The 17,288-nt window shown below is 44.4% G+C and overlaps 1 long non-coding RNA gene across 1 annotated transcript; it reads left to right on the top strand.

The window, feature by feature from the left end:
• Nucleotides 1-14,288: 14,288 nt before the first annotated feature.
• On the top strand, nucleotides 14,289-15,527 carry LOC115067995. The gene is made up of 2 exons (XR_003847360.1): nucleotides 14,289-14,493; nucleotides 15,028-15,527. It is a non-coding gene; the product is annotated as an uncharacterized LOC115067995 (long non-coding RNA).
• Nucleotides 15,528-17,288: the final 1,761 nt, after the last annotated feature.

The raw sequence follows: 17,288 nt of genomic DNA, 5'->3' as shown, positions 1-17,288 counted from the left end.
CATAGCCTCTGGCACTTTGGAGCTGGGCAGTTACTAAGCTCACTGATGATAATTCTGGACAGCAGAAGGGGACACTGGAGGATCCACCATGGCAAGGAAAATAGAAATTATTTAAAAAATGGATTTAGATGACTATTCTGGGTGCACTGAGGAGAGACAATGAAAGGCTGAGGGATTAGTCACCAACTAAAAGCTAACCGTGAAAGCCAGAGATACTCCCCAGCAATGTTAAAGACAGTTTCATCTACAGCCAAATACAAGCTGAGCATTTAGAAGCAGGGTTCCAGAACAGGTGGAACTCAGCCTCACAAGGTCTGCTGTACCAGGTCAGAGCCCTGGTTGAGATGGAAAACGCTACCTGGTCTGATGAATCCCTAGATCCCAGAAAACCCTACATCTTGTACTTTCCTTAGTGGCCTGTCCCTCTCTGCTAAAAGTTAGTGCTCCCTTTGCTTAAGGTTAATGTTAAGGCTTCCTTGCTACAAGACAGTGCATATCCCCACCTCCTTTCCCAACATCAGACCAGTTAACTAGTTAAGTCAGTTAATTGGTCTGTCAAAATGCTGGGCCTGCCAACTGGAAAACACCTACAGCCCAAAGGAACTGAAATCTCACCTATAGGTGCCTAGAGGAATTGGGAGAATTATGAGACTGTATTCTGAGGGTCCTGGGGAGATAGAATATAAAGTAAGGAAAGAAAGAATTTATTGATATAGTATTTAACATTCTGGCAAGGATCCAGGGACAAGATGCTGACCTGTGCTAATAAGGGAAAACAATTACTGAGACCCAGCCAAGAAAAACATGTCACAATAGCCTTGTTAGATGCTAGAGGAAGAGACCAAATGTCCAGAGAGCTGAGAACGGTGGAGTAGACTGTTGGTGACATAGGAAAACCTACCAGACAGATGCCTCTGTTTTGCAGACGAGACCAGAAGGCATCCTACTTACCAAAACAGAGGGGGGCGTGCTGGAGGGGCACCAGCATCTCTATAGGCCAGCACTGAGGGTAGACAATGCCATATCAGGACCCCTCATAATAATGAGGATCAGAAGGTCCTGAGGTAATAAAGACCCAGAGAGTGCAATTATCAGAGTTTTAATGGCCAGAGGAGCCTGACCTGCAGGTATCTTTGCTAATGATTAATAATACACTGTCTTCCCTGTGAGCAGTACTGGAGGTCACCCAACAAGGTGTGGTTTGTTCATACAACCCAAATGAAGGCTGAAGGCAGTCACTCTAATAAAATGTCAACCCTCATCCCCACCCCAGGCCTGCCTGGTTGGTGCACATGAAAGGTGTGGTTGTTAGAAGCTCAGCCCCCTCACAAATAAAGCTTTAGGTTAGCCTGATGCTAAGTCATGAAGATGAGTAGACTTTTGCCCAGGAGGAAGGAAATTTAGAATAGATAGTAGAGGGGACAGTATGTTTCAGTGGTGGCTTCAAGAGCAGCTGCAACAGTGAGGGATACGATTGTTCACTCTTCCTGTGATATGTCTCCATTTAAGCAATGTGTGACGTTTATACATGTAGCATTGTTCTTCCTTCTGATTTGCTCCTCTTGCCCTAAAGTCTCTCCTGCCTTCGTGTCACATATATTCCATTACACTCTCTTGTTCCCCTTAGCTTTAGATCTGTTTCTCCCCTTTCAACTTCCATGTCCTATGTATGTGTACATACATACATGTATGTATAAATTTAAATCTAGATTCTGCATATAAGAAAAATATGCAATATGTATCTTTTTGAGTCTGGCTTATTTCACTTAAAAGGATGATCTCCAGTTCCGTCAATTTTCCTGAACATAATGTAATTTCATTCTTTACAGCTGAATAAAATTTTCGTTATCCATTTATCTGTTGGTGGACCTGTTGTGAACACAATAAAATAAATGATGTTAAAGTATATCTGACTTAGGATCTTTTGGGTATACACCCGAGTGGTATTTCTATTTCTATTCTTAATTTTTTAAGATACTTCCACACTGACTTCTATTGTGACTGTACCAGCTTACATTCCCACCAGCAGTGAACAAGAGTTCCTCTTTCTCCATATCCTCACTAGTATATGTCATTTGTTTTCTTGATGGTAGTCATTCTGACTGGGGTGACATGGAATCTCAATGTAGTTTTACCTTGCATTTCCCTGATGGCTAAAGATATTGAACACTCTTTCAAATATGTATTAGGTATTTGTATTTCTTATTTTGAGAGCTATCTATTCACCTCATTATCCCATTTATTGATTGGATGATTGACGGGATATTTCATTTTTGCACTTCCTTATAGAATCTAGACATCAATCCCTGGTCAGATAGATGGTTGGCACTGATCTATTTGATAGACTGTCTCTTCACTCTGCTGATTGTTTCCTTTGCTGTGTAGAAGCTTTTTAACTTCATATAACCCTATTTATCAATTTTTGAGATTTATTTTCTGTGACGTTGGAGTCTTTTTTCAGATATTCCTTGCCTATATCAGTATCTTAAAGAATTTGCCTAAGTTCTCCTTTAGTCGTTTCCAAGCTTACATTAAGGTTTCACAGCGCGTGGATCCCAGTGGGGCAGAGGGTGACAGTCATGGAAACTGGACTCTTGGCAGCTGGCATCTCTCCACTGAGTCCTCCAACCAGGAAGCGCTCAAGAGACCCACGCCCTTCACAAGGCCACACTTTCCCAATGGTTGCTACAGTCAACAATTAGTCATGGGGACACTATACAAAGACTCAGCTCTTCTCGCCTCTCTTTGGGACACCTCCAAAAGGTCATCCCTGCTTTATGGTGCTTAGTGAGTATAGCAGAGACCTCCGTTGCAATAACCTTTTTCTTCTGTTCATGTTGCTTCCTTCACACAATACTGATTCCAGGAGGACTTTCCAGTACACTTCCTTCCAGCAGATCTATCTCATAATCTCCTTCCCTAGTAATAAACCCCCATGTTTCAAATCTGCCACTGCTACTTGTTAACCCAATAGATCTGTGTTCTAGTTTCTCATCTGCAAAACGGGAGTGATATTCGTACCTACTTCTTGATCTTACTGTCAGTGTTAAAAAGATACTGTGTTATATAGAGATCCTCTAGAGCAAATTGTACATAGTAAGTAATCGATGTTACTGTCCCAATCACCCTTGTCCTCTAAGGTATAATGGGGAGATTGTTCAGGTTTTCTTGGTTTCTTGCTTCTGTGAAAAGATATCCTTTTCCATGGATTCTTTTCCTAGTCTTAATTTTTCTTCAGATACCCCAAAGGATTCCCCTTTAAAAAGTGAGGAAAGCTGGAAGGAAACTAACACTTCTGAGCACTTATTTGTGTCAGACACTATAGTTCATGCATTCAATGCTGTATAATTCTTAATTCCTACAGCCATGAATTGTTATCTCCCTTTTACAGGTGAAAAAATTAGAAGTCCCATAGATAAATAACCAAGAAAAATCACACAATTAATAAAAGGCAAGTCTACTGCTGAGTCTCAGTCTCAGTCACCAAGTTCCAGCTTTCTGTGTTCTCCGTATGTCACAAAGGAGACAGGAAACAAGCACACTGGAAATGACCAGCCATCCCCTAGAGAGGTGAAGGAAATGTAGCAAGTCAGAAAGGGGATTGGGTTCATTTCAGGCATTGCTTTTTCTCTTTGCATTTATAATCACTGGGTCAAGTTTCTAAAGGACTGGAACTATGCTGATTTTCAGTTATGAATAATAGGATTACTTTACCATGAAACAGTTGAATTAAAATGTGAGCTTTAAAATACACTGCATGGGTGGGGGGCATAGCTCAGTGAGTACAGCACTTGTTCAAATGTGAGGACCTAAGTTAGGGTCCTTAGAAGCCACATAAAAGGGCCCGATGTGGTAATATGCATCTGTAATCCTGCACTGCTGTGGGAAGATGGGAAGATTCCCCAGAAGTTCTTGAATCAGCTGACCTGGTGCATGCAATGGCAACAAGAAACCCTGTCTTGGGCTGGAGAGATGGCTCAGCAGTTAAGAGCACGGACTGCTCTTGCAGAGGACCCAGGTTCAATTCCCAGCACCCAAATGGCAGCTAACAACTATCCGTAACACCAGTTCCAGGGGATCTGACACCCTCTTCTGACCTCTGTGGGCACTGCACAACATGAGTGCACTTATACACATTCAGGCAATATACTCACATGCATAAAATAATAAATAAATTTTTTTAAGAAAAGAAACCCTGTCTCAAACAAGATGGAATGCAAAGACACACTCCTGATGTTGTCCTCTGATCTCTTCACTCATGCCATGGCATATGCACACCCACATTCACATGAACACACAAAGCACACACATACACATATCATACAGAGAGAGAGAGAGAGGTTTAAGAGTACTACATTCTATAGAGTGGTTGCATTATAACTGAAGAATCAAGATTTTTCTCTTAAGAAACGGATATCTTTGGAAGGTAGAATTGGATTCACAGCCCTTGGCTCTGGTTTCCATTGATCAGTCTCTGTCTGAGACCCCAGCCCATGCAGTGGTGCCACCCACAGCATGCAGTGCTGCTGGACAGATCCTTGCAGTAGCTTTCTCCTCACTCCCTGGGTGGTCATGTCTGTCTCTCTGACCTCTCTGGGTTGCTTTTGCTGGTACCACCTCTTCCCGTGGATACTATTCTCCACAGGGAAATATTTTACAAGTTGAAATTCACTGACAAATATAAAAGAATTCCAGAAACTGCATCTTTTTAAAAATGGAATTAGAAAGTAACTTTAGTGTTCCCCCTCCCTGGTAACTTGAACTCCCATGTGGACAACAGTGCTGCAAAAGTTGTTTACTCCACTTAGCCAGTGTATAAATTACTGCCTTGTTACTGTGACTAGATACCTGACAAGAAGCAACTTAAAGTAGGAGGGGTTTGTTTGGGCTCCTAGTCTAGGGTACAGAACAAGATGTCGTGGAAGGCGTGGCCATGAGACTGGCTCCAGCTGTGGCCTCAGGAGCATGAGCTGGTTACATTGTGGCCCAGGTTGGGAAACAGAACAGTGAATGCTGGTGCTTGTGCCTCTTTTAACTCTGTCTGAGATCCCAACCCATGCAGTGGTGCCACCCACAGTCAGGGTGAGTCTCCTCACCTCTAGAAACAACCCAACAGACATGCCTAGAAGTTTATCTCTTAGGTGGTTCTAAATCCCATCTAGTTGAAAATGAAGATTAGCTACCTGAAGTCCACCCCTTGTTAACTTGACACTTTTAACCATAACAGTCATATTCACCAAAGAGCACCCTTGCCAGGACAGAGGCCACTCCAGCATCAATTGTCACAAGGTGGGTTTATGTAGCTTCAGCTTCTCTGTTCCTGATGATCTTATCTCAGGAAATTCGGTAATATACCAGAATGTTCTACAGCAAATCAGACCACACCACCATACTCATACCCCTAGCCCTAACTTTGGCACTATGGCATGATTCACACCTTTGTGACAACTCTTATTTTTCTTTTCAAACAAGTCAGGGGCTGTTTCTGAGGGTTCAGATGTACTTTGAGACTGTTGGGCATTTGATATTTGAAATTTTATTCAAGCTTCTCAATTCTATGAGTTGTTATATTCCATAGGTTAGAAAACTGCTATACTGACAGGTCAAGTAACTGCCTGGAGGTCACACAGCTAGTTAAGTGGTAGAGCTGAGATTAAATTCAAAGTGCTCTTTCCTCTCATCAATGGATAGGTTCTTCAAGGCCAGTTTTATAATACCTGAAAAGGCATGCTTTATTTTGATATTGACCTCAATAAAAAACCCAAGGACCTCAAAATTCAATCTTCATTTATTTATTCCACGATGACTTATTGAATGCCTATTATTTTCCAGGCATTTCTAGAGAGGGCTAAATTAATATAGCCCAGAAACTCACATCATTTATGCATCTCAAAATCTATCTAGCTAATGTGGTGTATTTGGGGAAGCCCATTTTATATAATGCACATGCATATGCACACACGCACACACACACACACACATGCACACACACTCTGCTTCTGACAGTTGAACTTAGCTCACTTCTCATGATTGGATTCAGTCATATGCTCACTGCACTGCACACAAGCATGAACCCCAGGTGGCCTCCCCAATGGCCCAGGACTCTGTTTCTTTACATGCTCCAAGCTATTTCCCTGGAGCCCATCCAAGAGTTCCACGCCTCCCTGACTCTATTTCTTCTTCTTCTTTTTTTTTTTTCCTCTTCTAGCACTTCTCATCAGAGGCTTTATTCAAAGGACATATGACCTGAGCTAGAAGGATACAGTGGGGGTTGCTGTGGAGGAAGGGAGAGAGAAAGGGATGAGTGCCTGGCCTGGAAATGAAGAGCAAGGAGGCATTTAGACAAGCATTTATTTGAGCATACACATACTGGCTAATTTAGCTGACCTTTACACTCATTCATTCATTTGGTAAATATCTAGTGGACATCATCAGGCAGTGAAGGTAGTGCCAAGATTGCACCTTGGATAGACTGCGTTGTCTGCCAGATGGGGCCTGCATTCTAGTGGAGAGGGACAAGGATAAACCGAACTGCAAACACACAGTGTAATAGGAGTGTTAAAGAAAACAAGGAGAGGGTTGAATCCTGTAACACAGAAATTCAGGAGGTAGGCAGAGGGAGGAGCATCTGACAGAGTTGGGAGGAAAAGAGCCTCCTGACAAGGCAAAATAGACAAGTGAGACCCCTAAGGTAGTGTGGGAAAGTGGAGGCTACAGGTGGTGAGCAGAGCCTTGTCCTATGAGCTTTGACTTTGTTATTATCTGATAGAGCCAACATATCCGCTTGTAGACAACGTTTGAAAACAGCCTGAACAATATGCTGTGATGTGGCAAGAAATGCAGCCAGGCTTGTGGGCTGAGGCCAGTGAAAGGCTCTCAGCAGTGCTTAGGGGCTACACTTCTCCCTCTGAGGTCCAGGGAGTTCATTCAAAGCAGGCCATGCTCTATCTCTTGGCTAACATTGGTGGAAGGCTGGCTAACAGGAAATAAAAAAGAACATGGTGGGAAGCTAGGAGATGGCAGCAAGTCCCAGCAAGAGATCTGAGAACTTAAGACCATAGCTGGTGTAGTAGACATAGGAAGAGCCCAGAGACATCTTTGGGCAGAAGTCTGGGGAGTCAGTGAACTCAGTGTCAGTAGTGAGAGGAGACCTGAGAATTCCCGGGGGAAAAGCAAATGGCTAACAGCATCTGTCTGCCTACCCTATTCACCATTGTTTCGTGTCTGGCCGGAAGTGGTGACACACTGACACACGCCCTAATCCCAGCACTTGGGAGGCAGAGGCAGGCGGATCTATATGAGTTCAAGACCAACCTGGTTTACATAGTGAGTTCCAGGCCAGGATAGCTAGGGCTACAGGGAGACCTTGTCTCAAAAAAAAAAAAAAGACCAAAAATTAAAAAATAGAAAAATACATCGTGTATACAACCTGACACCTCTCTCCCACTGTTCCCTTCACCTGTGGGACCTTACCATATGGAAGTTCCCATTCCCTCTCATCTCACATGATAGCTGCTGTTGCTGTGGGAAAATCAGATTCAAATGCAATTCAGAGTCAGTGCCTTGATCAGGAATGGAACTCCAGGAGTGAGAACTATCATACAAATGGTTTACAGGACCCCTGAGCATTATCACCCCACGTAGCAAACCATGGCTAAAGTAGGCTAACCTACATCAAATGAATTGATTAAAAACTTGGCCCTGGGACTGGAGAGATGGCTCAGTGGTTAAGAACGTTGGCTGTTCTTGCAGAAGACCCAGGTTCGAATCCCAGCACCTACATGGTGGCTAACAACGGTCTGTAACTCCAGTTCCAGAGGATCCAACAGCCTCTTCTGTCTTCCATGGGCATTGCACAGCATGGGTGCACTTACCTACATGCAGGCAATACACACATACACATAAAAATAATAAAATATTTTAATTAAAAAAAGAAAAAACTTGGCCCTATGGGATTGAAGAGATGGGTCAGTGATGAAGAGCACTTACTGCTCTTGCAGAGGACAGGAGTTCATTCCCAACACTCATATTGAGTGGCTCACCAATGCCTGTAACTCCAGCTCCAGGGGATCTGACACCCCTTCTGACCACTCTGGGCACCTGCATATATGCACATACACACATAGACACACAGATAAAAAAATAAAATTAATCTTTTTTTAATTAAAAAAAACTAATCTTCAAACCAGAAAACTACTGCCTCGTATTGAACCTTTCTTGAAGACAAAGCTGAGCTTCATTACTGCTTCAGAAATGCATTTTGAACAATGTTTATTGAACTTCCAGTCTTAGGACTTTTGTCTTGAATATGAGACATACATAGTGCTAAGTAACAAAAGGGGTCTGGGTACAAAGGGGGCAGAGTCTCTACCCCTCTTGCTGAAATCATACTTAAGGTGATTTTCCCTGTATTAAAGAAATGAATATCATGCCTCCCTGAAAAAGAATTTGAGTCTTTTTACTAATAGCCCTGCATTACAAAAACATTGTATTCAATTATTACTGTATTTTGAATTTTATCCAAAAAAATGTGTGTAAATGTGCTTTATCGTATGTTATTTAAGCACCTATGTAATATTCTCAGTTTTGCCTCTTGACCCACAAAGCCCAAGTATCTAAAGTCTGGTCATTTATAGGGAGAAATTGGGTTATCAATCCATTTGGTATGCAGGTCTACTATAGCCTGGGTGGCTAATAAACACCAGAAATTTGTTTCTTACAGTTCTGGAGGCTGGGCAGTCCAAGGCCAAGGATCAGAAAGAACCAGTGTCCTGTGAGAACTCACTTCATGGTCATAGTAGATGTCTTCTCACTGTGTCCTCACAGGGGGAAGGGACCAGGCAGTTCTCTGTGGTCTCCTTTATAAGGCCATTAATCACATTCATGGGTATACCATCTATGAGCTAATCACCTCCAAATGACCCCACTGCTAAACACCATCACCCTGGGGACTAGGTTTCCACATGAAAATTTTGGAAGGCGGGACATTCAGATCAGCGCAATGGCAGATGCTTGAGCTAAAGCCACAGCATTCCAGGTGTGCTCTGTGCACTGGCAGCAGCAACACCCCTTGGGATCAAGTAGGAGTACAGACTCTGGGTTCAGCCCAGGCCTACTGGGTCAGAATGCATATTTTGACAAGCTACCCAGGCAATTCATGTGTGTTTACCTTCCAGAAGCACCTGGTTAGGTCCAAGTAGGGTCTCACAGGACCTGTTGGAGGTCTCATTAAACAATAGGCTGGGACTGGGTCTGGGAATGGGCTCTATCCCTTATTGTATATTCCTAGGTGGAAGCCCTTTGGGAGGCACCAGGAGTGCAGCTATGAAGGGAAACAGACAAGACCCCATCATCATGGAGCTTACAGTTTGGTGGGTAAGACAGCCATTGAGCACTGAGTAGCAGTTATAATCAAAGTTCAGGCACATTCTAAGCCAAGGAAAATGCATGTGCCAAGTCTCTGCCCCAGGAGGGAGAAAAGCTTTGTTTGTCACCAGAGCGACAGAGGACAAAAGCATATGGGGTGGGTAGGACAAGAGAACCAGAGGGGAAGCAGGAGATGAAGTGTTTGGAAGCGGAGCCAGGTCATGCAGAGCCTCCTGGACCAGCAAGGCCTGCAGTGAATGGGCTGCTCCACAGGATGAGGCCATGATCAGGAGCCATTGGTTAACTCATAGGATAGGAGAAGAGTAGTTATGACACTAAGAAGATGCTTCAGGAGCTGGAGATATGGCTCAGTGGTTAAGAGCACTGACTGCTCTTGCATAGGACCTGGGTTCAGTTGCCAGTACCCACAGAGGGGCTAACAACTGACAGTAACTCCAGTTCCATGGGATCTGACACCCTCCTCTGGCCTTTGTGGGCATTGCATGACATGGGTGCACTTACATACATGGAGGCAAAACACATAAAATAAAACATAATAATTTTTTTTCTAAAGAAGAAGCTGCTACAACCATCCAGGGAGGGTTGAAAGGGCAAAATAATTCCCTCCAGTATAGGAAAATAGATGAGCCCAGAAAAAGTGACAGGATAAACAAGGCCTGGTAGGAAGGCGCCATCACTAAAGCCTCAAGGAAAATGGTTAAAATTGGCAGGCTCTAGGCTGCTAAATGGATCCGTAATTTAAGCAAGTTATCACACACACACACACACGCACACACACACACACACACACACGTATGCTGTGTAGTTTATTGCCCTAACTATAAAGCCTTCAAGAGTGAAGGAAAGTGGTCATTTTGCCAGGATATCACACAGCCTAAGCCAGTCCTGGGAAAACCAGAGCTAAAATCCCTGAAAATCTGGGCTCGGAACCCAAGAGTCTTCACTCCCAGTTCTGGGCTCCTTTTCCATGACTTCTCATAGATCAGGAATTAAGTCAATTCATTTGCAGCTAGAAACAAATGGATCCATGGCAGATTGTACCCTGTATACTATAAAACGCTATGGTAGAAGGATGCTTGTTTTCAATCCTCAGAAAGGTATGTTCCTAGTCAACATGGGGGTTGGCTGGACATAAATTTCTTTCTGGTGGTTAATAATTCTGTATTTTCCTGTGAGTCATCCTGGATTGGGGGGAACATAAGTGGTAGGTATCAGTGAGCCCCAGAGCAGGATTGCTGCCCACATCCAGTTAAGCTTACATCTCTCAACAGTGTTGCTGTTCATTAGGACTCAAGGTGTTGTATGTCAAATTTAAGCTAGCTCATCTTATGGGAAAACAAATAGTGCACAGAAATAAAAGATTCAAATTCAAGTCTCAAGTATACAGACTGCTTCTGAGTAGTGACCTGGGCATGTGGTTTTACCTCCCTCACTCCTTATATCTTCATCAGTAAATGTAGATAATACCACCAAGCTAAGAGGCTATCATCAGAGTAAGGTCAAAGAAGTAATATGGAACCATTCCACAAACTGTAAGATTTTTTTTAAAACTATTTGCTTGGAAGTAATTTCAGACTTACAAGCAAGATGCAGAAAGAATTCCCATATGCCCTTACTCAGCATCCTCAAATATAAACATCTGACATAATCATAGTTCAATAATCAAGTCCAGTAAATTAACATTGAGCAATGCTCTTAAGCCAAGCCCTAGCCTTGGAATTTTACCAAAATATCCAATATTCTTTTTCTGCTCCAGGACCCAGCACAGGATCCAGTGGTCATGGTTCTGATACCGATTTAGACTCCTCCAATCCCTGGTAGGACCTCAGTCTTCCTTTGTCATTTGTGAACTTGACACTTTGGAAGACTACTGATTGGTTACTTTGTACAGGGCCCAGTTATTTGGTAGATTGTGTAGTTGGTGCTCACCATCATATCTGAGTTCCAAATAGGGTTTACCTGATATTTCCTATGTTTATCCACTTAGCTAGAGGATGCACTTCTATAAGAACACAGCAGTAGGGGCTATGGAAAAATTCAGTGGATAAGACACTTACCATGTAAGCATGAGGACCTGAGTTCAGATTCCCAGAAGCCACATAAAGCTTGCCATAGTAGCACATATCAGTAATCCCAGACGTGCCACAGTGCTGGTATGGAAGTCAGAGAACAACTTTCAGAAGTTGAGTCTCTCCTTCCACCAGGTGGGACCTGGGGATTGGACTCAGGTTGTCAAGTTTGGCAATAAACGCCTTTACTGAGCAGTCTCACTGACCTTATTCTTTCAATCTTTTGTTCTCTTTCCCTTTTCAGGGGAGGATAGATTGGGGCTGAAACAGGGCCTCAAATTCACTATGTAACCAAAGATGACCTTGAACTTCTGATCCTCCTGTCTCCACCTCTCAGGTGTTAGAATTACGGTTTTGCACCACCATACCAGCTATTTTTTGTTGCTGTTGTTACAGTGGTTTTCCATAAATCATATGGCCCTGCACTCATCACAAAACTTTCTCATGGTTTCATATGGCTACTTCCATTTCTACCACCATATCTGAATTCCAAACAGCAGGAAATTTGCATGGAGCTAAGACAACAAAACCCCTATTTGGTTTGCATCAAGTCAGCTCATATATTGTTAGTTACAAGGCTCTAACCAGCTGCAAGGGATGCCAGGACATGTAGTCCTTAGCTAGAACCACTTGCCTAGCTAAAATGTCATTAAGAAGGATAAGAAGCAGTCCCACCAAAACTGGCAAGAGGGCACAGTGAAGTCTTTTGTTCAATTTGATGGAAACAAACACAGAAGAGCAGATCAACCTAAGATGTGAGATTTATGTTGTAAGTTGGACCCATCTGACAGGGAGGGTCAAGGTCAACTCTGAAAGGATCATACAAACAGAAATGGTGATCAAGTGCTCTGGCATGAACCTTACGTGACAACAGCCCATCGTGGAAGTGGCCAAGTTCAGGGAGTGTGTACTTTCGAGTCAAACAGAACTGACCTGTAACTAGGCTCTTCCACCTGATAGATGTGTGATTCTCTTTGGGTACCAGGTTCTTTTTAAAGTGAAAATGACAACATGATCTTTGGGCAATCTCATGAGGAGTCAATGAAACAGCATCTGTGAACAACCCCAGGACCTGGCATACAGTTGGTGCTCAACAATGTACGTAGTTGTAATGCCCACCCACTCTTCTATTGAGGGTCAAAGCAGTTTCTTAAATCTTACAGACAGACAGACCTTTGAAAAATGGTGGGATGATATGGCTCTATCTGTTATCCTGCTATGATTTTTGTGTTTGGAAATTCGTTTAGAATTCGTTTTGATGAATCCTAAATGCATGAACCATGAAAAACAATTAGCATTAATAGTGTAAAAGAAGAAGATCAATAAATAGATTCATTTTTAAACTGTAATAATTTATTTGCTTCCTGACTTTTGGGAAATACTGCATCTTCGTGTGACATGTCGACCATTAAATAGCTGAACTGTGATGATTTGTGAGAGGAAGTTGATTTTCAGAAATCAAACCCTGCTTGGGGACTCAGCAACCACTGTACCAGGACCAGCAGACAGCCACGGAAGCAGCTCCAGTAAACAATACAACTCAGTGTAAGTCTGTGCAGTTCTGTGCAGCTCTGTGCAGTTCTGTGAGGCTCTGGGTAGCTCAGGTAACTCTGTACAGCTCAAAGGGCTCCTCAGGTGTCTCATCCATTAGTGCTGTTTAGATGCAGCCTGCTAGAAGTGAACATTCATGGAACCAAACATCCATGATGGAGACGATAAGCCTGGCATTTGTCAGACAAGGAGCAGGACAGTGAAAAGCTACTGAAGAGGATCTGCTGAGGGCCTTCTTGAGTTACCCAGAGCAGGAAAGCAAGTACAAGACCATTTGTTTGGGTGAGGAAATAAGAGAGAATTATAAAATGAGGATGGAAGGAAGGGCAAACGAATGAAGAGGGCCCATAGCTACTGGGGGGTGGGGAGAAGAGTCAAAGTACTCCTCACTAGCTGGGAGAACAAAGGATTGGCTACCATCATGGCTTCTCATTGTTACCAAAGAAGGCCCATGGTACCTAGGAACCTGGAGCGGCCCCTCCAAGCTAGAGGAAGGGATAGTCTGTCAATGAATAGGGGCAAAGGGTTTCGAGAGAAATAGCAGCCAGCTCTTGTTTGCAGCCCCTGTGGGATGTCATAGTGGCAGCTGTGGGTAAGAAACGTGTGCTTGGTGGGCAGTGGCACGAAGCCAGGGATGAGGAAGAGGGACAGATAGATTGTGTAGCTCCTAAGATGCAAAGGCTTTGAGCTGAGAGCTGCCTGACTTGGGGGATGGTTGCAGATGGTCAGCAATGCCTGTCCCACCCACCAGGCCTTGGGCTGGGGGGCCAGTGCAGATTACATTTTAAGGTGATAGTCATCTGTGACCTTTGGGACCTCCAGGGCCACTGGTCATCCATCTTAGAGCCGCTGACCAGCAACCTCTGGGCTATTTTTATGGCCAGCAAACATTGCCCATTGATTGAATTGATTGGAATTGCAGCTGGTGTGTGGGGTGTGTGTGTGTGTGTGTGTGTGTGTGTGTGTGTGTGTGTGTGTGAGGGCAGTAGCCTCTCTGGGCTGAATTTTCAGCTTTGCATTCTTGCTGTCTTTGACTCCTTCCTCTCCTCTTCCCACTTCAGCATGAAGTCTGTGTGGAGACGGCATATATGGAACACACACATCTTGAACACGAACACCCACCACCACCACCACCACCACCACCACCACCACGAGCCTGAAATACAGAAGCAAACACCTTCATGTTTGGTTTTTTTTTTTTTTTTTTTTTTTTTAATGTGTCTGGTTGATTTTGCAACAACTTACTTGACTAAGTTGAGCAACAGCTCCCACAATTCCCTTTCCAGTGTGGCTGGGTAGGATTTGTGCTAGGTGAAGAAGCAGGGAAGCAGACAAGCTGAGCCTTGCTCACCCTGCAGGTGCTACTATGGCTCCTGCCCCGCCTAGAAGCCGCAGCTGCCTTGCAGGAGCGGTGGATCCCCGCTGGACCTCCCCACCACCCTCTGTGGAGAAGAAACAAGACTGACCATCTCCCCATCCATGTGAGGTAAAATCCAGACCATGGGTTCTTTATTCTCCATCACTTACAGTGGTCCAGTCTCTTTGACTGAATCAGAGCCAAATGTATCACAAAAGGAAGAAGTTTGAACAGGGAAGCGACTGCCAGCTGTCACATTTTGCATTTCCAAATCAGAATCATCAGCTTCCCTGACCTTGCTGGTGGCTGGGACAGTCCCACTGTGCCAGGCGTATGCCTGGGAGCCCTGACCTGCCCTCCACACCATTTCATGTCTGCTCCTCCTCCCCATCCTCCTCTCCTCTTGGGGGACTTTGAGAAGTCTCACTCTGGGGAGCAGATAAATACATCCTAGAAATGGCATCTTGATTCTCACTCAGAGCCCAGGTAGGATGACAAGGAATAGAAAGGAGAGATCTGGTGAGCAGACACCAGGAGAGACTGTGTGTAAAGTTTATGCTGATAGTCTCTCTATCCCTCCCCTCTTTTATACCCCTGACTCTATCACCTTCCTAGGGAATCAGCTGTTCCACATTACAAATTTCACTTCTACCTTGCCTGTAGGTCTTACGTGCTACGCCCACTTCATAACCCACATCGGGGATCAACATGTCTGCCCAGGAATAAACCCTTTGAAGTAATACCAGCAAGCAGAGGCTACCACACAGCCCCTGGAAGAGTCCAACGACATCATTTGTTAATTGGAAGACATTTTTGATGCCTCCTTCCTGCACCAGTCCACTCCTCTAAGGGGGGATGGGGACCCTTAGCCCCAGTCTCCAGGGAAGGGGTGTGGTTAGGCAAGTTTAACAGAAACTAGAAAGCCCTTTAACAGGAAAATTGGGCTGGATGGTTGGGAGGCTGCCTGTGTCATGTCCCCAGGGTAGGGGCTGGCATGGGGGCTGCAGGTTGGTTACTGTGGCTACCACACAAGGTACCTAAAAATCAGCCCTGGCTTGAAGAAAAGCATTCATGTCAGTTGACGCTTTCGATCAATGAGGTCAGCTCCTGTAAAAATCAAACACACATACAAACAAATAAAACCAAAATGATTTTCAAGGTTATTTTGTTATTTTTTTTCTTTCCTTTTTTTTTTTATGTTTTAAGACAGGATCTCCCTATAGCACCAGCTGTCCTGAAACTTGCTGTGTAGACCAAGCTGGCCTGGATCTCATAGAGATCTGTCTGCCTGTGCCTCCAACATGCTGGTATTAAAGGCATGTGCCACCATCCTGGCTTTTTAAAAAATAGTTTCTTTATTATTTTTATTTTATGTGTATGAGTGATATGCCTGCATGTAGGTAAGTGCACCCATGCCATGCAATGCCCGAGAAGGACAGAAGAGGCTGTCGGATTACCCTGGAACTGGAGTTACAGACAGTTAGTTGTTAACTGCCATGTGGGTGCTGGGATTCAAACCTGGGTCTTCTGCGAGATCAGTCAGTGTTCTTAACCGCTGAGCCATCTCTCCAGCCCCATCCTGGCTTTTAAAAAAAAGATTATTTGTCTTTGAGTGTTGAGAGTACAGATACCCACCTCTCCCTCCCTCCCTTCCTTCCTTCATTTATTTCAATGTGCTGAACAATGTCCAGGCTAACATACTACATACCTGTCCCTGGAAGCCCCTGAGTATCTGTCCCTGCCCTGCCTCTGTTCACAGTAAGGACACTGTCGACATGCTGAATGGATAATTTTCTGCTGTGCATTTTATGGGATGCTCAGTTGCATCCCTAGCTTCTACCCACTAGATGCCAGTAGCACCCCCATTGTGACAACCAAAAATGTCTCCAGGCTTTGCTAGTATCCCCTGGGAACAAAAGTACAAAGTTTGAGAGTCACTTCTCTGAAGACAAGGCCCAGCAAGTCACTCAGGGAGGGCCCAGAGGGCAGAAGGTACTGCCTTCAATGGTCTGCTCTCTCTACACAAGTCCTTTCATCTGTAAAATGGGTATAAAAGCATATTACAGAGTAGCCTTGATATGGCAGTGTTTGAAAGTCAAGTGTTATTTGAATCTAAGGCATTGTCACCATTTAAGGTCCCTTGAGAACAGGGTTTTTGTCTGGTCTCTTTACTGGGAGTCAGATGATGGAGGGAAAAGGGCAAGAAGAAGGGAGGGAGCGTTCAGTGAGCTTCACTGGACATGTGAGCTGGCCTGGAGGCCTCTGCTCCTTCAGAACATTCAATATGCTGCACTGGGCCTTGCAAGCTGGCCTAGGGGCCTCTGGACTCCTTCAGCTCTAGAAGTCAATAAAATTGATTGCTCCATGGCCTTTAACCCTGCAGCAGGGCTGTCATGGGAGAATGGTCTCAAACCGGAATGTGCACACATCCACCAAAAGCTTGTGGGCAGCATGGTGTCAGAGGGTCCCATTCAGAGGACCAAGGAGGCTCAGGAATCTGTATCTGAATTGGTTGTTCCCCCTGTTAATCCTGTGAGGCTGCTCTGCCACCTACTCCAGGGGCATCTGCAAAGGCCTGGGGAAGGCATCACAGGGACAAGCAGACCTCCAGCAGACTCAGCCACTCCCACTTCTTTCAAGGATCCACTGTGTGGAGACCCAGCTTCAAGTACCCCTGTAGTACACAGGGTTCTGGATGCCAGGCACTCCCTGGCCAGTGTCCAGGCAGCCACAGTGCTTGTGCCACTCTCCCGAAGTCCAGGACTTGCTTTAGTCTTGGCTGGGTTTAATGTCTTAATTCTGAGGAAACAGATCACACATTTAGGATTCTCAGCTCTACTTTGGAAGCCACAAAGCTAGTGCCCTGAGTCTGAGGTCCTCAGATACAATTTAGTGTCCCCCAGACTTATGTCACTGTCTGCTCT

This window comes from Nannospalax galili, unplaced genomic scaffold, assembly GCF_000622305.1.
Source record: "Nannospalax galili isolate Female #2095 unplaced genomic scaffold, S.galili_v1.0 scaffold567, whole genome shotgun sequence".
NCBI classification, from domain to species: domain Eukaryota; kingdom Metazoa; phylum Chordata; class Mammalia; order Rodentia; family Spalacidae; genus Nannospalax; species Nannospalax galili.
Note: the sequence above shows the minus strand (reverse complement) of the source record. Positions and strands in the feature narration are given on the sequence as shown.